The sequence below is a fragment of the Anabrus simplex genome, chromosome 11 (assembly GCF_040414725.1).
Source record: "Anabrus simplex isolate iqAnaSimp1 chromosome 11, ASM4041472v1, whole genome shotgun sequence".
NCBI lineage: Eukaryota > Metazoa > Arthropoda > Insecta > Orthoptera > Tettigoniidae > Anabrus > Anabrus simplex.
In genome coordinates this window covers 75,808,568-75,830,548 of record NC_090275.1, presented here as the reverse complement: position 1 = coordinate 75,830,548, position 21,981 = coordinate 75,808,568, and the positions used below count along the sequence as shown (strand labels likewise).

The 21,981-nt window shown below is 43.1% G+C and overlaps 1 protein-coding gene and 1 pseudogene across 1 annotated transcript in view; both read right to left on the bottom strand.

Moving 5' to 3' along the window:
- Positions 1–17,822, bottom strand: part of LOC136883538 (cilia- and flagella-associated protein 251) — a 50,996-nt gene extending 33,174 nt beyond the window's left edge. The window contains exon 1 of the mRNA XM_067155910.2: positions 17,668–17,822. The gene's annotated coding sequence lies outside the window, so the exon portion shown is untranslated. The remainder of the gene's footprint in view (positions 1–17,667) is intronic.
- On the bottom strand, positions 6,523–6,639 carry LOC136883607 (5S ribosomal RNA; annotated as a pseudogene).
- Positions 17,823–21,981: the final 4,159 nt, after the last annotated feature.

Genomic DNA, 21,981 nt, shown 5'->3' with positions numbered 1-21,981 from the left:
GTGGAGGCTTTTGACTTCGTTGTCCTTCCGAAGTTTTATACTTATTTTTGGGAGCTGAAGGGTTGGTAAAATGTTTAATTTCGCATAAAGCCTGGAACCAGTTGAAAAGATTCGATCTCGAAAGACATTTACCATCGTAAGAATTAAGATCGACATGAAGATGAAGTTCTTCTTCTACCGCTTGGGGCCGATGACCTTCGATGTTAGGCCCCTTAAAACAACAAGCATCATCATCATCATCATCAAGCTTCTACCACTTTATCTCACGCCTGTGGGGTCGCGGTTGCGAAATATGCCGCACACGTAGATTTGACCCTGTTTTACAACCGGATGCCATTCCTGACGCCAACCCTGTGTGGTGGGATGTAGTCTAATAACTATTAAGTGTTTCTGTGGTGGTGGGTAATGTGGTGAGTTGTGTGTGCATTAAGAGGGGTGTGTGGGAACAAACACAAACACCCAGTCCACAAGCCAGAAGAGTTAAGCAGGCACGAGTAAAATTTCTGTCCCATCCGGGAATCGAACCCGGAATCCCCACAACGCTGACCATTCAGCCAAAGAGCCACTTTTAAAGGATACATATATATTTTTTGCAACCTGCTATACGTCACACCGACACAGACAAGTCTCATGACGACTATGGGAGAGGACCTTAATTAAGATACAGCCACAGCATTTACCTGGTGTGAAAATGAGAAACCACTGAAAACCATCGTCAGGGCTGCTGAAAGTGAGGCTCGAACCCACTATCTTCCGGTTGCAAGCTAATACCTACGTGACCCAAACTGCATAGCCCTTGTTTGGTACTTACTAATTGAGATTTTGATGTTATTTAAAGTCCGCCTCTATGGTGTAATGGCTAGTGTGATTAGCAACCAACCTCGAGGCCCGCTTTCGATTTCCAGCTCTGCCACAAAATTTGAAAGTGGTACGAAGGCTGGAACGGAGTTCACTCAGCTTCACGAGGTCAACTGAGTAGAGGGGTGTTCGATTCCCACCTCAGCCATTCTCGAAGTGGTTTTCCGTGGTTTCCCACTTCCTCTCCAGACAAATGCTGGGATGGTAAAATGAAAAATGAAACGGCGTATGGCTTTTACTGTCGGGAGTGTACGAGGACAAGTTCAGCTCGCCAGGTGCGGGTCTTTTGATTTGACACTGGTAGGTGACCGGCATGTCGTGATGAAGATGAAATGATGATGAAGACGACACAAACACCCAGCCCCCGTGGCAGAGTAGTTAACCAATGATGGTTAAATTTCGCGACCCTACTGGGAATCGAACCCGGGACCTCTGTGACTAAAGACCAGCACGCTAACCATTTATCCATGGAGCCGAACGCCGGGATGGTATCTAACTTAAGGTCAGGCCCACTTCCTTGCTTCTTACTTGTCTATTTCTTCCGATCTTCCCCTCCCCCACAAGGCCTCTGGTCAGCATAACAGGTGAGATAACGTGGACAAAATACTGGTTCTCCTTCCCAGTTGTAAACCTCTACCCAAAGTATACTGCCCTTTAGGCCATGGAGGTGAGATCCCTTGCTGTGCCCGGAGAAAAAACCAACCCTGGAAGGGTAAACGGATTAAATAAAACATGAATGTATTCTTCTTCTTCTTCTTCTTCTTCTTTTCTTTGTTATGCCCATCTAAGGAACACGACTGAACTTATTTAGCCGATGTCGTTGCCTTTTTCTTCTCGCTGTGGCTTTTCTTGCGATCTTCTGGTAGTGCTTGGATGGTGCGTAAAGTGGCGATTGCCGGCTAATTTTCTGAGCTTACAGTAGATCTGTTTAATTGTATCTTCTGTGATCCCGATTTCTCGAAGATCTTTTCCAACTTTGAGCAGCCAATTTTTTCTTTAACTTTCATTGATAGAACAAGGTTCAGCATTGTTTTGGTCAATCTCTGATTACTGATTCTGAGGATATGTCCGTAAACCTTTAATGACATTTCGCAAAAATGTCTGAGATTTTCTATAAGTGTTGATACAGCTTTACTTATCGTCCAGATTCCTCCTGTACAGACTGGTTATTATTTTTATAATTATTCTTAACATTATTATTACTGCCGGATTTTTATGCAGTAACAGGTTAGATTGCAAACTAATTTGTTTAGTAGGAAGTTACAGCCACCCGCTCTTCCATAACGTAGCAAGAATAACATAAATGATAGGGGTTCTGATTGGCCTACCCCTAATAACTATGCAAACCCCATAGCATAGTCGTTGTGAAGGTGGACTATGCATGCTACTCACTTCAGAAAGTTTGCATTCTAACCTGTTAATGCATCAAAATCTGGGCTCTAATAAATGAACAAATTCGTGACAGAGTACCATCAAACCGACAACAAGCCACTAAGTCGCAGACAAGGTTGGTAGTCCACAACTTGCCTAAGTGACACCCCTGTCCTTCACAATAGCACCTTTGGGTAAACAGTATGGCTGAAGTTAATGTGTGTCAGATATTTTCCTCATTCCTCGCATTTCAAGACGTAAACATGAAACTATGGAACATATTTATCTGCTGCGTAATGACCATGTTTACGTCTATTTATGAGGCAGTTTGTCGTAGTTGTAGCTGCCCAGACAGACTAGCATAACAAGTGAGGCTACTTGGGTGAGGTTCTGGTCCTCCTTCCCAGTTTTATCCCCCTGACCCAAAGTCTCTCGCTCCAGGACACTGTCCTTTAGGCCGTAGAGGGATTTCCTCAACCCCGACTCCGTATCAGTAAACGGGACTCAGACGCGTAAGTGCTGCCAGTATCTGGGATAGTGTAGATATACTACCTGCAGTACATCAATAATGGGTACAACAAATAAACAAGAATACGAAATTAAACTGTAATCTTTATCAATCAATCAATCAATCAATCAATCAATCAATCAATCAATCAATCAATCAATCAATCAATCAATCACCGACAATATGCATTTGGAGCTATCGCCCAAGTGGCAGATTCCCTATCAGTTGTTCACCTATCCTTTTCTTAAACGTTTTTCAAAGAATTTGTAAATTTATCGAACATTTCCTTTAATAATGTATTCCAAACATTTACTCCTGGTCCTATAAATTAATATTTGCCCCAATTTGTCCCCTTTCCTATTTTAAAAAGCTTCGCTCAAACTTCTTTGTCTACTAACGTCATAAGACGCCACCTTTCCAATGGCAGCTTGAAACTTACCACTTAGTCGAGCAGCTCGTCTCCTTACCCCCGAGTCTTCCCAGACAAATGTTTGCAACATTTTCGTAACACTACTCCTTTTTTCGGAAGTCACCCAGAATAAATATTGCTGTTTTCCTTGGGACCTTTTCTAGTTCTTGTATCAAGTAATACTGGTATGGGTTCCATACTCTGGAATCATACTCTAATTGAAGAGCCCGGCGCAAGAACAAGACAGCTTCAAAATATAAATTTTTTCAGGAGACAAAAAAAAAACCTTTTTAAAATATTTATATGTTACAAATGTAATGGTTATCACCGTACACCAGCTAGAATAAGCAGTAACATACATACTGACGTGGAAATGATACGCGTTGTATTACTGGACTCCTCTCAGTTTATTCACACGACCTCTGAAGCTGTCTTGTTTCATGCCCCGGTAAATTACGTTTGCTATGGAGAATGCAATAACCAGTACTATTTACCTGAGTTATCAATGTAAGATACTTTATGCTCGACAATGCCGAAATATGAATATTATATCCCAGAAAACCGAATCTTAAAGAGGTTCATTATAGTTCAAGTTTCATTATAATACAACTGTTTGACCAATTGGGTAAGGATAACATCGCACCTGCGCTCAACGCACAAGCTTCGCATTTGTTTCTAAAATCAAACATGTCGGACATACATATTAACATCAATGCACTTTCTACTTTCAATATTCCACAACCACTCGGCACATTCCCGCAAATTCACTTCACCAACTGTACAATAAGCGATTTGTATTTGAAATAAAGCTAGGTTATGATAATCTTCTATCAAAGTTTTCAAAACATATGACATTGTCAAGGTCTCTGATCCACTCACGGAAAATCAATAACCCAGCGCATGCGTTCTGCGCTCTGTTCAGTAAACTCAACTGTCAAGTCAAGTGACATCTCGACAGAAATTTATGAATATTTAAAAAAAAGTAGAGTTATAATTATCGTCGAGCATAAACAGTCGTATGCAACTCGCCTATAAAGGTCTCCTGAAAATGTTTATATTTTGAAGCTGTCTGATTCTTGCGCCGAGCTCTTCAATTTGACTCAGGGTCTCTCAAACGCCCAAAATCTCACGCGTGCAGATAGAGGCGCAAGAGCTCCGTGCACTGTGCAACGGTGCCGCTCGGCATGGCTCGGATCAACGCTTCGTCTCTGGGCTACTCGGCTAAGCTCGGCTCTACTCGGCTATACTCGGCTCAACTCAGCCCGGATTTGGAGCGCTACGGCGCAAGTGGGGCAGAGGGAGACAGGCGGAGCGAGCGAGACAGGCGTGAGGAAAGAGAGAGTAAGCACTATTCTACAAATCGAGGAGTGGGGGGTCTGCACTCTGGTCAACCAAGCCAAGTCGTCTTTTGCACCGTGCACAGTGGATGCACCACGCGCATGCACCCTGAGAGGCCCTGAAATAGAGTATGATTCCAGAGTATGGAACCCACACCAGTACTGCTTGATACAAGAACTAGAAAAGGTCCAAAGGAAAACAGCAATATTTATTTATTTATTTATTTATTTATTTATTTATTTATTTATTTATTTATTTATTTATTTATTTATTTATTTATTTATTTATTCTGGGTGACTTCTGACAAAGGAGTAGTATGCTTAATCATTTCTTAAAAAGCTTCGCTTCGCTCGTTTTATAAACATAATATACTCATGTCTTAATTATTGCCATTATAGGCTTGTTGTATAATGTACTATTATTATACAGCAGAGTTACTGTGAGAGTACATATCGTCACCATGCAACAAGATGTATATACACCAAGGAAATGAGGTTCATAGGAAGTATTGAAGAAGGTTTTGAAGTGAGTTGTGCAGTCCAAAAACATTGTTCGTGATACATCGTGAACAATGAACTTGCGACTCGCATTCTGTAACAGAGCACGATAATCTTATGGCAAATACATTCTCTCCCGCTTTCGTTTTTCCTTCTTGATTACTCCGGGTCCGCCTCTGTGGTGTAGTGGTTAGCGTGATTAGCTGCCACCCCCGGAGGCCCGGGTTCGATTCCCGGCTCTGCCACGAAATTTGAAAAGTGGTACGAGGGCTGGAACGGGGTTCACTCAGCCTCGGGAGGTCAACTGAGTAGAGGTGGGTTCGATTCCCACCTCAGCCATCCTCGAAGTGGTTTTCCGTGGTTTCCCACTTCTCCTCCAGGCGAATGCCGGGATGGTACCTAACTTAACGCCACGGCCGCTTCCTTCCCTCTTCCTTGCCTATCCTTTCCAATCTTCCCATCCCTCCACAAGGCCCCTGTTCAGCATAGCAGGTGAGGCCGCCTGGGCGAGGTACTGGTCATACTCCCCAGTTGTATCCCCCGACCAAGAGTCTGAAGCTCCAGGACACTGCCCTTGAGGCGGTAGAGGTGGGATCCCTCGCTAAGTCCGAGGGAAAAACCGAACCTGGAGGGTAAACAGATGATGATGATGATGATGATGATTACTCCGGTCCAGTCCCTTGGGAGGAAGCTGTGTCCGGGCTCTGGATACCACCATATTATTTTCTCAAATCTCCGAAGTCCTTTGACAAGTGTATACAGAAAATTAATAATTTCGTGTGGCTATTTCTAGCCGAGTGCATCCCTTGTAAGGCAGACCCTCCGATGAGGGTGGGCGGCATCTGCCATGTGTAGGTAACTGCGTGTTAGTGTGGTGGAGGATAGTGTTATGTGTGGTGTGTGAGTTGCAGGGATGTTGGGGACAGCACAAACACCCAGCCCCCGGACCATTGGAATTAACCAATGAAGGTTAAAATCCCCGACCCGGCCGGGAATCGAACCCAGTACGCTGACCATTCAGCCAACGAATCGGACATACAGAAAATGAAAAATGCCGTGGTTCTTTATGCCGAGAACAGATACAATACTGTGATGTCATCTCTTATCTCGCTTTGTAAGAAATGATTAAGCATGCTATTCAGTTATCACCTCATATTCGACCCTTTCTACCGATAGTTCATCGTACATATAACAGAATGATTTGCATGACTTCCCAGAGTGTATACAAAAGTTGAACAATCGCAACTTCAAAGCAAAGTCATCTCCGTACAGGCCATGAAGGCCCCTGGAGGGATGGAAGGTAATAGCTTCCACTATCCGTAACCTCGGCACTTGATGGGGGTAGAGTGGTTAGTTCTACACCCGGCCGCCTTTGCCACCAGGAATTAACCTGGTACTCATTTTTGGTGTAGGCTGAGTGAACCTCAAGTCCATGTACACTTCCGGAAGTGGAAATTTCGTTTCTTAAATCTTACGACTTTCTGACGGGGAATCGAACCCACGTCCTTCCGGTTGAACCGAGCACGCCTTTACCGGAATTGAGCCAACGGCACGTGGCGGTCCCAAGCGGTCATCCATCCAAGTACTGCCACGACCAATGTTGCTTAACTGCGGTGATCGGACGAGAACCGGTGTATTCAACATGGTATGCCGTTGGCCTAGGATCAGTAATCACTATGGGCTGCGATAGTAAAACCCGATAGAGCGTGGTCAATGAAACAGATAACTCATATTACACGTTCATCATCTCCTTATGGGTAAGTTTGTACCCAACTGACAACTGCTTTTTATAAAGTACGTCTCCACTCGCCGCCTCTGTGGTGTAGTGGTTAGCGTGATTAGCTGCCACCCCCGGAGGCCCGGGTTCGATTCCCGGCTCTGCCACGAAATTTGAAAAGTGGTCCACTCAGCCTCGGGAGGTCAACTGAGTAGAGGTGGGTTCGATTCCCACCTCAGCCATCCTGGAAGTGGTTTTCCGTGGTTTCCCACTTCTCCTCCAGGCGAATGCCGGGATGGTACCTAACTTAAGGCCACGGCCGCTTCCTTCCCTCTTCCTTTCCTATCCCTTCCAATCTTCCCATCCCTCCACAAGGCCCCTGTTCAGCATAGCAGGTGAGGCCGCCTAGGCGAGGTACTGGTCATACTCCCCAGTTGTATCCCCCGACCAAGAGTCTGAAGCTCCAGGACACTGCCCTTGAGGCGGTAGAGGTGGGATCCCTCGCTGAGTCCGAGGGAAAAACCGAACCTGGAGGGTAAACAGATGATGATGATGATGATGACGTCTCCACTCGAACATTGAACTATAGCCGCTGCAAGAAACAGAAAGCTCCAGGAGCTGTCTGGGTTCATTCCTCGGCAGAAAAAGTTAAAACATCTCCGACAGCACCTTTTAAGGTCGATTCACACATCTCCGGGACGTGACGGCATCTTCCGTGAAAATAAAATATCGTGGCCATGTAAACGAAGGGATGAGTTCCTACACTTCCGTTGACGTCATTCGTCGTGACCTTCAGTGCTTCTCCGTGATCCGTGCCGGCAAAACGTATTCGCTGGCCACCGATATGTTCTTGTTTTCACGGGGTGTCCGGACATTTCGTACCACGGACATTCCGTACCACTTGATTTTGGAGGACATTTCGTACCACCTAGGTCGTCATCTACCTGCGAACGGTTTTCCTGTAACCCCCAAATATTTACGCCAGAACAATACGAACCACTTGATGTAAATTGGAAATCCATTTCCACGCCAGCGGGCTTAATGAGCCTAACAGACACACTTTACAAATCCGAAAAGAAAACAAAAATTACAACATTCGCTGAAGAAAACTTCTATATTATTTTAATTCCCCGGCATTTGCCTGGTGTGAAAATGGGAAACCACGGAAAACCATCTTCATATTATTTTAATACTTGCCCTTTAAACTATACTTATCACTTATGTTTACGTAGATATTACAAGCCACGTGGAAACAGGAAACTACTGAAAGGTGAAAATAGCTAGGTCCCCGCGAATGACGAATACGAAATAGGAATGATAATGTGCGCAAATCAGGTCAGTTACGCCCGACGGAAGTTTAACACCAGTAGTGGTCACACCGTGCGGAGGCTTCTGCGCCAGTAGTGGACAGTGGATATACAAATGAATACATTCATTAGGAAATCGTTTTTACCTCGCAATACTTCCCACTCCTTCAAGTGGTACGAAATGTCCGGTGGTACGAAATGTCCGCGGTACGAAATGTCCTAGAACCTTTTCACGGACGTGATTTCTCTCTTCCCGCCTTCCTGCTTCTCTGCTTTCTTCGAGTACTGAGGTTATCTGTGTACGTTTGAACTGTTCTTTACCTCCCAAAATGAAGGACGAACTGCTGTTTGAATTAGTGAAGGCACACTCTTTTCTATATAATTTAGCTGATTCGAAATATATGGATGGTGGTTTGAAGAAGCGTGTATGGGACGAAATTGGCGAGAAAATGGAAGCTGAAGGTAGTTAACTAACATTTTTTGCTTTGAAGATTAAGGAAATCAGTCTGTCTGTACAAAGGCACCGACTTTGGCGCGGCAAGGCACTTTCTGCCCCCAACCTACAAAGTCAGGGGTATTAAAATTAATCAACGATTTCATTTATTTAGTTTGTCAAGTAATTGAAAGCAAATGTAGTGTATCCGTGAAGTTTAACTTCGTCGTCCTTCAAGCACTTATACAGAGCAGAAAACTTTCCTTCCTAACCCCTGCCTTTCCATATAAGATGAACCCACTGTTTCTTCCTCTCTTTCTCCTCTTCATCCAAACATTTTAGCTATCATTAACAGTTAATTGAACCCTTTAGGTCCATATTGAGGGATACCTACCTTCCTTACCTATCAGCAAAGTTCATGAGATCTGTCTCTTGGGTCGTATCGGGTTCTTCGTCACTTGCTGAGGTAAAGGTAGGGTTCAGTAATTCTAATCTATCTACTGGAATGAAAGGTCTGTTTAAAAGATTCCTATTTATTCAGGAAATTCTGAAGTAATTTACTATGTCAACGGTGTCATAGTCAATTGTGTCCACTGGACACCACAATCATTTTTACATAAATGTCAGAACACTGGTGTGAGACTTTAACGTAACTGCCTGATGGGCATTCTTACTAGAAACCATTGTCTCAATTATTAATCATTTAAGAAAGGAAAGTCTGGAAATCCTTAAATTCGGCTTCCATGTGAGACCACATGTACCATCATAGTGATTCGTTATGGTCCAGCCCTCGTAACACGAACTCTGGACTCTGGGAATAATTAAGGCCGTCCAATCGGTGTGTGCCACACAGTGGTTCTACGGCGTGGACCCTTAATTGAATCGATGTGACCTGCGTCTATGTCATGGACCGACATCTAATCTTCTAAGTTACTTTAAAGTCATTGTGGATGATGACCGCAAGGAAATGATGCTACGATGGCATATGGCCCTAATCTAAGTCACTGAGGTTGATGACCCCCTGACCATCCAAGTTTCTAGGCTGAAGGCTAAACACAATTAAGTTACATCGGTTGATGACCAAAGTTCCACTTTACTATCCCCAGCACATACACTGCTCAATCAATCAAAGTTCAATAATTACAACAATAGCAATGCTCACAAACTTTGTGGCAGTAAAATCCATTTCCTTCGGATATGTCCCCTTAATCGTTACTTTACATGTTAATATTCCCCAGAAAACAAACTAAAATTTCCAGAATGCATCTCCAAGTTATTCGCTTGATTAAAGTTATTTCAAAATGCGGTTTCACTGAATTTAATAATTAAATAAATTTAAATGATTTAACGAAATGTTAAAGATCAGTAAATTTTATCTCCGCGGACTCTGGTTTCTTCACAAATTCCTACGCAGCTGTGATGTGAGTTCAATATTGCGATGTTTATCTGGCTGGAAAAGAATTTTACATAATTCATGTCCAGCTGTATATATCCTATCTCGTGATATCATGCTTAAAAATCTAATCTAGTCCTAACCGTTATTAACACTTGGATATCCTAATAATCTACGCACAAACCAAACAACTCGCCATATAATTACGATGTCATATCTCGTCATTACCATTATGAATTTTGCGCACCCCTCACAGACAAACCGATCGTCACGACCATCGCTCTATATTTTGGACAACCCTGAAATTGGGTTACTCTGTTCCTTATACTCAAAGTTCGTGATTTCAAATGTTCATTACGTCCCCAATTACAGTATTTCACAATACTTAGATCATTACCGGCTATGAATTTCAACTAAATCCAGCATTTTAACGTTTCCCCTGGCCGAGAATTACAGCACAATCTCAAGTCCACTCCTTTCCCGCTATCATAGCTGAGCTCTCTCATCCCCCCAAGCTCGCTTGGCAGTTACAGGAACCACCTGGTTTATTCACAGTTGATTGACTTCTCAAAATGCTCCCTTTAAACTCTGCCGACATAATTAAACAAATACGATATTCTAACCAACAAAATGCACAGATTATGCTTCAAGATGCCCACACTAATTATACGCGTCGCCAATTGATACCGCTATGGATTTCTATGAATTTCTTTCCATTCTCAACATTATAAAATATTCCTCGGGCTATCATGTCCCGGCTTCAAATGACAGGACTCTAACCTGATTCGCACATCTCATCTCAACTCATATAAAACATTCCTCGGGCTTCCATGTCCCGGCTTCAATGACAGGTCCAACCTGATTCACAAAACTAACCTCTGTTTCCCAGCTCCACAATTATCATCGACAAAGAACTGGAATAAAATCCTCACTATAAATCCCGACGTCTAATATCGCACAATGCATTAATCATGAATAACTTCGCATAAATGATATCGTATTTAATAACTTGATTTTTTACGAGAAATGACTGAAACATTCTACTATTATTATTATTATTATTATTACTTGTATATTCTTCTATTGTCAGTCAGACACAGTTTAAAATTGGCATTAAAAAAAACGTTTCTCTCCGTGACCAAATTCATCACCCTAGGTTCTCATCCGACAGCGCGCTTCCACTCGATTGAAAATGAGTGACCATGGATTATTATTATTAACGTCAAATTGCAGACAGAAGAATTTTACGTCGAATGAACATCTTAATTTGACATCACAAAATATAGGCGGGACACTCACACGGATGACGATCTACATTGGACGTGATATCACTTTGGAACCCTATTCAATAACTTTTTACAACATTATACGGCACTCGCAAAACTTCAAAAATTTATCCAAGTGGGAAATAAAACAAATAACTCTTTTAGTCGTACTCTCACATTTACAAAACTTAGTAGGGTGACCACTGCGTCGTATATCCCCATTCAAATACACTTTAAGAAATCACGAGACAGGATATAAGAGGTAGTAAGATGGAAAGTCACCTACCTCATGTCTTCATGCCAGTATTCGTCTTAGGGCTCACCTGCGACCCTGGCATTTTATTTAGCCATTTTTACATTCATGGCTTCACAATTTATTACTATTTCTTCAGGTTTCCTGGAATAAAGCATTAAAAAAAAGAAAATACCCTTCACTTGTTTGCTTGAACGCACACGATGAACTATAATTATTTCCGCACACGAATTACTTAATCACATTAGAATTTATTCAGTACTTTGACCGTCCTATCTGGTACAATTATTTCACTCAAGAAAACTATCTCCTCATGGAGTCAAGACTTAGTCGCAATGGCTAAAATCTGCAGTTGAACTCAGTCTACTTTCGTTGGTTTGATTTCGCAGAGCAGCTTAACAATTTTTCGTCCGATTTGTATCACAAATGCCGGAGAAGGAAGCCTCGTCATGGCGTCCCTTCATATTTATAGCAGTTACCCCCTCTCTTCGGATCTCTCCCTTTGCCGCCAAGAAAATTTCTATAAATTTTCTGACTTACCTAAACTGTAATTTCAAGAGTTTTGAAAGTGACTACATGCTTGCTACATTTCTGGCGGCAGTGTTCATGGACATTTAAAAATTTTACGGGTTCGATTTGTGAGATGATTGACCTCCTTTGATAGGCACTATATTTTTTTGACTTGGCGTGGTCACGCCATGTACACGCGCTTTGAAATAGTTCATAAAAATGACTTGAGATTCTTCCGCCGTCGACACGTGTGGTTGACGTCACATACCCCAGAGCGTGGGACCGAAGGTAATCACCCCCTCGCCACGTGTCAAATCCATGCTATCAAGAATCCAACTTTTAATTTAATTGTTACATTATGCATAATGTTCTTAGGGCACAAAGGTCATGGGTTCATAATCATCACTAAAACAAAACTCATCATCTAACACTTGATTGCCGACTTATAACTGCGCGGAACTGAAGTGTGAGAACAGACGTACAATATCCATGTCGGAAAGGACGGATGCGGACACGCAGAGCGCCGTCACGTCCCGGAGATGTGTGAATCGACCTTTACTCTCCTACTACGCACCAAATCAGGGGAACAGTACAGTTCTTGCACAGGCAGGGCAGATAGAGCTTACTGAAAAAAAAAAAAAAAAAACGAAATTGTCCAAAAAGTGGAATTGTCTGGTTATTACGCCGGGCTCTTGAATTGTGGTCTTACCAGAGACTGAGAATTAGACGCCCTCTCATTTACATTCTTACTACAGCTCCTAAATAATACTCTCATAACTACATAACCTCGTTAATATGATTACCCCCAATGAAGTTCTTAAAGTAGATTTCAGGTAGCGAATGGATACTGGAGGTATAGAACAGGTCTACACGCATAGCTCTCTGCGGAAACGATTTCGAAAAACGCAACCTGTGTAGTCGTTACTTCAAAATTAAAAAGAAACAAAATTGTGCAGGTATATGTTTAAACTGAGGTGTAAAACATGTGTAATGAATATCTTTCTTTCTTTCTTAATCTTTTTATTCTCCAGGTTTGGTTTGCCCTCGGACTCAGCGAGGAATCCCACCTCTACCGCCTCTCAAGGGCAGTGTCCTGGGGAAGATGACCAGCACCTCGCCCAGGCAGCATCACCTACTATGCTGAACAAGGGCCTTGTGGGCGATGAGAAGATCGGGAGGGATAGACAAGGAAGAGGGAAGGAAGCGGCCGTGGCCTTAAGTTAGGTACCATCCCGGCATTTGACCGGAGAAGAAATGGGAAACCACGGAAAACTACTTCGAGGATGGCTGAGGTGGGAATCGAACACACTCTACTCAGTTGACCTCCCGAGGCTGAGTGGACCCCGTTCTACTCCTCGTACCGCTTCCGGGGACGTCATCTCTGCACTGACAGCTCGGAACATACCACTTAGTCGAGCAACTTGTCTCCTTTCTCCCAAGTCTTCCCAGCCCAAACTTCGCTACACTTTTGTAACGCTACTCTCATATCGGAAATCACCCAAAATAAATCGAGTTGCCTTTCTTTGAATTTTTTTCAGTTCATGTATCAAGTAATCCTGGTGAAGGTCTCATACACTAAAGACCGAGGCCGCTCCCTACTTTCTGCCTTGTATATCACTTCCAATCTTCCCATCCACCCATAAGGCTCCTTTTCAGCATACACGTAGCAGGTGAGGCCACCTGGGCGCGGTACTGGTCCTCCTCCCCAGTTATATCCCCAACCCAAAATCTCACGCTCCAGAACATTGCCCTTGACGCGGTAGAGGTGGGATGCCTCTCTGAGTCAGAGGGAAAAACCAATGCCAGGGAGATTCATATGTCCGACTCGTTGGCTGAATGGCCAGCGTACTGGCCTTCGGTCCAGAGAGCCCTTGGTTCGATTCCCGGCCGCTTCTGATTAATTCTTCTGGCTCGGGGACTGGGTGTATGTGTCCGTCCCAACAATCTCCTAATCATATTCAGACATTACACTACCGACCACCACAGAAACACGCAATTGTGATTACATCCCTCCAAATAGGGTTGGCGTCAGGAAGGGCATCCGGCTGTGAAACAGGGCCAAATCCACATGTGCTACGAAGTTCGCACCCGCGACCCCACAGGTGTGGGAAGAAGCGGTAGCAAAAGAAGAAGAAGCAAGGGAAATTCACATCTTATTACATGAAAACATAATTATTAGGAATATAGTAATGACATGCAAAGATCGTCATAAATTGCTGATAGTGTTTTACTTGTAAGTTACCGTACGGTGATAAACATAAAATCTGTCCACTTCCTTGAGATATTTTTCTTGGAATCTTCCCGTACTTAGCCATTTTATTCATTTTATGGTGGTATCTACGGAGGTCAGCGAATATAATCAGGGATGAATCTCTCGATTAGCAATTAATACACACACACAACATCCCTCAGTCATAAAGATGACACCATTTTTGTTAGTTTGATTTCCGTTCCGGGAATCGTAGCATGCCTAGCGCGCACCGTTAATAGGTACTAGAATTCCATTGGTCAATTCTGTCAAAGATTTCGCAAATCTTTGATCGATTAGAACATGTTCTAATTATGGCTAGCCCACACCACAAACAAAGTTAATAAAAACATTTCTCGAGATAGTTAATAAACTTTTGTTAACAAACTTCTTCAACATTTGTCCACACCAGAAAAGCTATTTGTGAGACTGCGACGCATAGGATCAGGAAGAAAAAAAAATAGATGCAAAGCGTGGCAAAGAAAAGTACTGGAATTACGTTTAGAATTAAGTTTGGAGAGAACACTTAAGTCAGAACTTTTAATTCATGATGCATCAGGCTTTCAAAATGTTCTTGAAAATGCCCCCACATGACTTTCAGTTCTTGTTGACAGTAATTTGGCCTGAAATTCCAAGAAATGATTCAGATTATAGGAAAGCCGGCTGCACTAATGAAAAGCTATTTTTGTTATATGTATAACTTTTAAGATTCCTAGCAACTGGTGACTCGGACATTTCACTTGCATATTTGTCTCGAGTATCAAAACAAGCAATGTTCAGTTACTCTGCCTGAGATATTTGAAGCTTTATACAACAATCTCAAGGAATTGGTAAAGGTACGAGATAAAGAAAAAACCTTCATTTAACCTAGATAGGATAGTATTACTCTGAGGAGCGAAGCTAGAAATGAAAACACATTAGAACACAGCCAAAAATTTTTAATACAGAATTCAAAATACTGTATATCAGGATTTTCGCTCGCGATTTGATAGCCAATTTTTAGGAGGAAAAAGAAAGCATCGTATTCCGCACTACGAATGTGCAAACTGAAATGTTAACGAAAATACGAAAAGTAAATGAAAAGTTTCATTCACAAAAGTTAAGTACATTGTGTATTGAAATGTGCTCGAAAAGTCAACGAACACGCTACTTTGTTTATTAACAGTCAACAATGTTGGTTATCAATGTTTATTAACAATGTTAACGAAAACATCTTGGTGTGGACGCACCTTAATTCAATTTCCAGACTTCTCAAGACATCCCAAGTATTGCAAGTGATTTGACAACTAAACTTATGAAGTAATGAATATTATTGTGAAGTCTTGAATTTGACAAATATTTGATCGTGTACAACAGGATTAAGGATTAAAAAACAAATTATGTTTGTACATGAAGATGCTATACTTCGTTTGTCTGCGAGACAGACTCATTTTGTTTGGTTCTGTTCACTTTTTCAACTCTTTTATGTTATTTTTCAAGTTTATATACATGCACTGCCTTTTGTAATTAGAGGTAAGCTATGTAAAAAGCAATGTTGAAATAAATTAAATAAATAACAACTCTAAGACATTATAATACAGTAATTAAACAAAATGTCTTTATGGGTCACAAACGCTCATTTTGAACAGGAAAGCAGACATTGAAAATACTGAGAAAAAGGAACGCAAAATATTCAGGAACTTTCTAGGCCCAAAACTTGCCTACGGACAATACCTGCTCAGAGGCAGGCAGGAAATCAAACAACACATAAACATTCACAGGGACATTCGATAACGCAGGTTAAGATTCTATGGACAATCAGTAGCGAGATTGGGAATTAGAAGTGGAGCGGGAGCAACATTTTACAGAAACAAGAATTACCCTGGTTTGTGTTTGTGGGATAGGCCTATGGCGGGCGGGAAAAAAACATAGGAGCTACTAAATGGTAAGTTCATTGATGCTCTCTGAGCGAATTTCGATAGAGAGGTAAAGAATGACAGTCTATCAACTTACGTGCGGTATTAATAACTTTTTTGAGATTTTGATTCAATGCTATACAAAAAAACTTTCACCGAAGGAACAATATTACACATGTATTACAATTAATTAGAAGTACGGTGTGATTATACAATTAAAAACCATTTATAGCTGCGACGAACGACATTTTATGCACATTTTCCGCTAGTAATTTTGCTAACAATTAAATAAAATGAAGGAAAGAACTAGTTAATAAGACAACAGTGCTTGTAAAATTTGCTTGTTTTTTTAAAAATAATTCCTATAATTCCTAGTTTCAGTCGACTAAAATGGAACAATAAGCTTCATATTTTCTCCAAAAAGATGAGGGCGGGGCACTGAAAAGAATTCACCCAGTCAGACTTCATCAGCATCATCATCATCTGTTTACCCTCTCAGCGAGAGACCCTACCTCTACCGCCTCAAGGGCAGTGTCCTGGAGCTTCAGACTCTTGGTCGGGGGATACAACTGGGCAGAATGACCAGTACCTCGCCCAGGCGGCCTCACCTGCTATGCTGAACAGGGGCCTTGTGGAGGGATGGGAAGATTGGAAGGGATAGACAAGGAAGAGGGAAGGAAGCGGCCGTGGCCTTAAGCTAGGTACCATCCCGGCATTCGCCCGGAGGAGAACCCACCTATACTCAGTTGACCTCCCGAGGCAGAGTGGACCACATTCCAGCCCTCGTACCACTTTTCAAATTTCGTGGCAGAGCCGGGAATCGAACCAGGGCCTCCGGGGGTGGCAGCTAATCACGCTAACCACTACACCATAGAGGCGGACCCCAGTCAGACTTACAAAACAAATAGTTGAACTCTACGAAAAGAGGATTAAAGCCAAAACAGTCTCAGTGATATGGACTGATGAAATCAAAACTGGTTTTTTAAATTACTATTTTGCTTTACGTCGCACCGACGCAGGTTTTATAGCGACGGTGGGATAGGAAAGGCCTAGGAGTGGGAAGGAAGTGGCCGCGGCCTTAACTAAGGTACAACCCCAGCATTTGCCTGGTGTGAACATGGAAAACCACAGAAAACTATCTTCAGGATTGCCGACAGTCGGGTTCGAACCCACTATCTCCCGGATGTAAGCTCACAGCTGTGCGCTCCTAACCGCACGACCAACTCGCCCGGTCAGAACTGACTTGAAACAGGCGGGAATTACACCAGCAGATGTCCAGAACAGGGTAATCTTCAGATCCAAAATTCACAAATGCCAAGTTGACCAAGAGGAAATACCAAAAAAGAAGACTGGAACAACCTGGTCTTAAGACAGAAAGGAAGCCCACAGCAAAAGGATGAAAGAAGTATGGGCATAAAGGAAGGCAAATGTACGCCTCTAAGTACTCTGCGTAGTCCTAATGGGCTATTCGCACAAATGAATAAATAAATGAATAAATAAATAAATAAATAAATAAATAAATAAATAAATAAATAAATAAATAAATAAATAAATAATACATAAATAAATAAATAAATAAACAGGGAAAGCTTGCCAAGGCTGGCAGATTTACTAAGGAGAAAAGTGAGAAGAATAGAGGCAGTAATGAAGTTGCTTAGATCTTACCTTTCTTTCTTTGCCTGTGTGAACACTTCAGCACGACTGGAAACCAACTGGTCAGTGCGTATCAGACTTTCTCCTTATATCGCAATGCAGCCGTGAATCCCCAGTGTCACACTCACAACAGCATGAGAGGAAAAGCTGTTCTGTGGTGCCCTGAGGAGTTCAAGGCCCTTCCGCGAGTCAGCTTGATCATCCATAGAGGAATTATTCCATCATAACAACTACATGTGCGCAATGATAACGCAAGAGATAGCGCGAGTTAAATGACATGTGCAGGGTAAAAAATGAGAATCATAGGTCAGTATCAACTGCAGCATAAATTCTGAGGAAACCTAAGTCAACACAGTTTTCGCAAACAAGACCAAGAACTGATAATAAACAGTTCAGAGAATTAATGTTGTTGTTTGGGTCGTCAATCCATAGACTGGTCCGATGCAGCCCTCCATGTCACCCTATCCTATGCTAACCTTTTCCTTTCTACGTTTCTACTTCTCCTCCTTAATCTGTTTACCCTCGGGTTGGTTTTTCCCTCGGACTCTAGAATGACCAGTACCTCGCCCAGGCGGCCTCACCTGCTATGACGAACAGGGGGAATGGGAAAGATTGGAAGAGGGAAGGGAGCGGCCGTGGAGGAGAAGTGGGAAACCACGGAAAACCACTTCCAGGATGGCTGAGGTGGGAATCGAACCTACTCATTTGACCTCCCGAAGCTGAGTGGACACGGTTTCAGCCCTCGTACCACTTTTCAAGTTTCGTGGTAGAGCTTAGAATCGAACCCGGATCTCCGGGGGTGGCAGCTAATCACACTAACCACTACACCACAGAAGCGACTACTACTACATTCTAAAACTACTTATTACCGGGCGAGTTGGCCGTGCGCGTAGAGGCGCGCGGCTGTGAGCTTGCATCCGGGAGATAGTAGGTTCGAATCCCACTATCGGCAGCCCTGAAAATGGTTTTCCGTGGTTTCCCATTTTCACACCAGGCAAATGCTGGGGCTGTACCTTAATTAAGGCCACGGCCGCTTCCTTCCAACTCCTAGGCCTTTCCTATCCCATCGTCGCCATAAGACCTATCTGTGTCGGTGCGACGTAAAGCCCCTAGCAAAAAAAAAAAAAACTACTTATTCATGCTTCGGTCTACCCCTACCATTTTAAATACATATACTTCCTTCGAAAACTAAGTGAAAAAGTCCTGGATGTCTTAAGATGTATTCAGTCATCCTATCTCTTCCTTTTTAATTTTTCTTTTTTACAGTTGACTATACGTCGCACCGACACAAGTAGGTCTTATGGCGACGGTGGTAGAGGAAAGGGGTGGGGGTTGGAAGGAAACGGTCGTGGCCTCAATTAAGGCACAGCCCCAGAATTTACCTGGTGTGAAAATGGGAATCCATGGAAAACCATCTTCAGGGCTGCCGATGGAGGGCCTATCTCTTATTCTGGTCAAATTTAATCATACTGTTTTCGTCTCACCAATTCGATTCAGTATCTCTTCATTGGTGATTTGATCTATTCTGTGAAAACCACATTTTAAAACCTTTTATTTCCTCCTTCTCTTTCATTTTTTTTTCCAAATTTGTTTTTACGACGCACCGACACGGATAGATCTTATGACGACGATGGGAGAGGAAAGGGGTGGGGGTTGGAAGAAAACGGTCGTGGCCTTAATTAAGGCACAGCCCCAGAATTTACCTGGTGTGAAAATGGGAAACCACGGAAAACCAACTTCAGGGCTGCCGACAGTTGAGTTGGAACTCACTATCTCCCGAATTCACGTTCATAGCTGCGCGAACTTAACCGCACGGGTAACTGGCTCGGGGTCTTCCGGTCTGAGACAGTCATTGCGCATGCGTCCGGCTCCGTGGCTAAGTGGTTAGCGTGCTGGCCTTTGGTTACAGGGGTCCCGGATTCGATTCCCGGTGGGGTCGGGAATTTTAACCACAATTTGTTAATATCTTTAACCATAATTTGTTAACTTCGCTGGCACGGGGCTGGGTGTATGTGTTGCCTTCATCATCATTTCATCCTCATCACGACGGCAGATCGCCTACGGGAGTCAAATCAAAAGACGTGCATCTTGCGAGCCGAACTTGTCCTCGGATACTCCCGGCACTAAAAGCCATGCGCCATTTCATTTCATTGTCCATGTTTCACTTCCACATAATGATACGTTCCAAACGGAAGTCTCCCAAAACATCGTTCTAATTCCTGTATCAGTGCTCCAAGTGAGCGTTATTCTTTCTTTCTCATGAAAGGGCTCCTTGCTTGTGCTAGTCTAGATTTTATGTCCACCTTACTTATGCATGCGTTAGTTATACCACTATCCAAGTAACAATATTTATGGCCGTGCGCGTAGAGGCGCGCGACTGTGAGCTTGCATCCGGGAGATAGTAGGTTCGAATCCCACTATCGGCAGCCCTGAAGTTGGTTTTCCGTGGTTTCCCATTTTCACACCAGGCAAATGCTGGGGCTGTACCTTAATTAAGGCCACGGCCGCTTCCTTCCAACTCCTAGGCTTTTCCTATCCCATCGTCGCCGTAAGACCTATCTGTGTCGGTGCGACGTAAAGCCCATAGCAAAAAAAAAAAAAAACAATATGTATATACTTCCTTTAAGACAATTTCATAATCTAATATTTCCTGCATCACCTCGCTTCGTTCGACAGCACTTCATTACTTCGGTTTGGATTTGTTTATTTTCATCTTGTACTCCTTCTGAAAGACTCTGCCCATACCGTTCAGCAATTTGTGAAGATCTTCTGCAGACTCAGATAAATTAATATACAGCGAAATTCCGTTCATCCTGCTGAAACGCGGCCGAGTCCAGTCCAGAAAAGTGCTAATCCGGATAATGAGGAAAATGAGTTAACAGCATAAATAGGCCGTTTTAAATATATCTAGCTGGGCTGAGTAGCTCAGACGGTAGAGGTTGTGGTGGTGATTAGTTTTAAACTGGACAACCATCCTCTAAGGACACTCGTCAGAAGGGAAAAGGAAATCTCCGGAACTACGAAGAATGAAGATATCGGTAAAACAAAGAGAAATTCCATCAAGGGCGTGAAAAGAAAAGGCTCTCTAAGCCCGGCAAACTTACAATTTGTCTCACATCGCACCGACACAGATAGGTCTTATGGCGGCGATGGGATAGGAAAGGCCTAGGAGTGGGAAGGAAGCGTCCCAGCATTTGCCTGGTGTGAAAATGGGAAACCACGGAAACCATATTCAGGGCTGCCGACAGTGGGGCTCGAACCCACTATCTCCCGGATGCAAGCTCAGAGCTGCACGCCCCTAACCGCTCGGCCAAATCACCCTTTATGCAAACTTAGTACCATCGGAATTGGAAAAGAACAAGAGTTGACCAAGTGAAGTCGTACAGGGAAGACGAAAGCAAGGAGTATATTACATGTAAGTGGAAACAATGACGGTCTCTACTAGGGGAACAATGGATACCCTAGCCCCAATTTTAGTCATCTCCTACGACATATTGGACGTATTCTATCCCTCCGACCCATGGCAAGGTGGGGGTATATGACGGTAGAGGCACAGGTCTTCTGAACCCAACTTAACAGGTTCGATTCCGGTCAGTACGTTGGTACTTTTGTGGTAACATACTAAAATTTAACCTTCTTTTTGCTAGTGGCTTTACGTCGCACCGACACAGATATGTCTTATAGCGACGATGGAATAGGAAAGGCCTAGGAGTTCGAAGGAAGCGGCCGTGGCCTTAATAAACGCGTAAAAATGGGAAACCACGGAAAGCCACCTTCAGAGCTGCCGCAGTGTCCTGGAGTGGTAACCATTGCGTTGGGGATAAAACTAGGGAGTAGGACCAGTACCTCACCCAGGCTGCCTCACCTGCTATGTTGAACAGGGCGCTTGTGGGGGGATGGGGAAATCGGAATGTATAGACAAGGAAGAGGGAAGGAAGCAGCCGTGGCTTTATTTTACGTACCATCTCGATATTTGCCCGGAGGAGAAGTGGGAAACCACAGAAAACCACGGAAAACCACTTCGAGGATGGCTGAAGTGGGAATCGAAGCCCCTATACTCATTTCACCTCCTGAGGTTGAGTGGACCCCATTCCAGCCTTTGTACCACTTTTCAAATTTAGTGCCAGAGCCGGGAACCGAACCCGGGTCTCCGGGGGTGGCAACTAACCATACTAACCGCTACACTATAGAGGCGGACATTATTATTATTATTATTATTATTATTATTATTATTATTATTATTATTATTATTATTTCTTCCAAAAGCCTTGCGATCCCTAATGGTATCTTCTGTGAAGATAATTTCTTTTAAGTCCTGCTTTATTT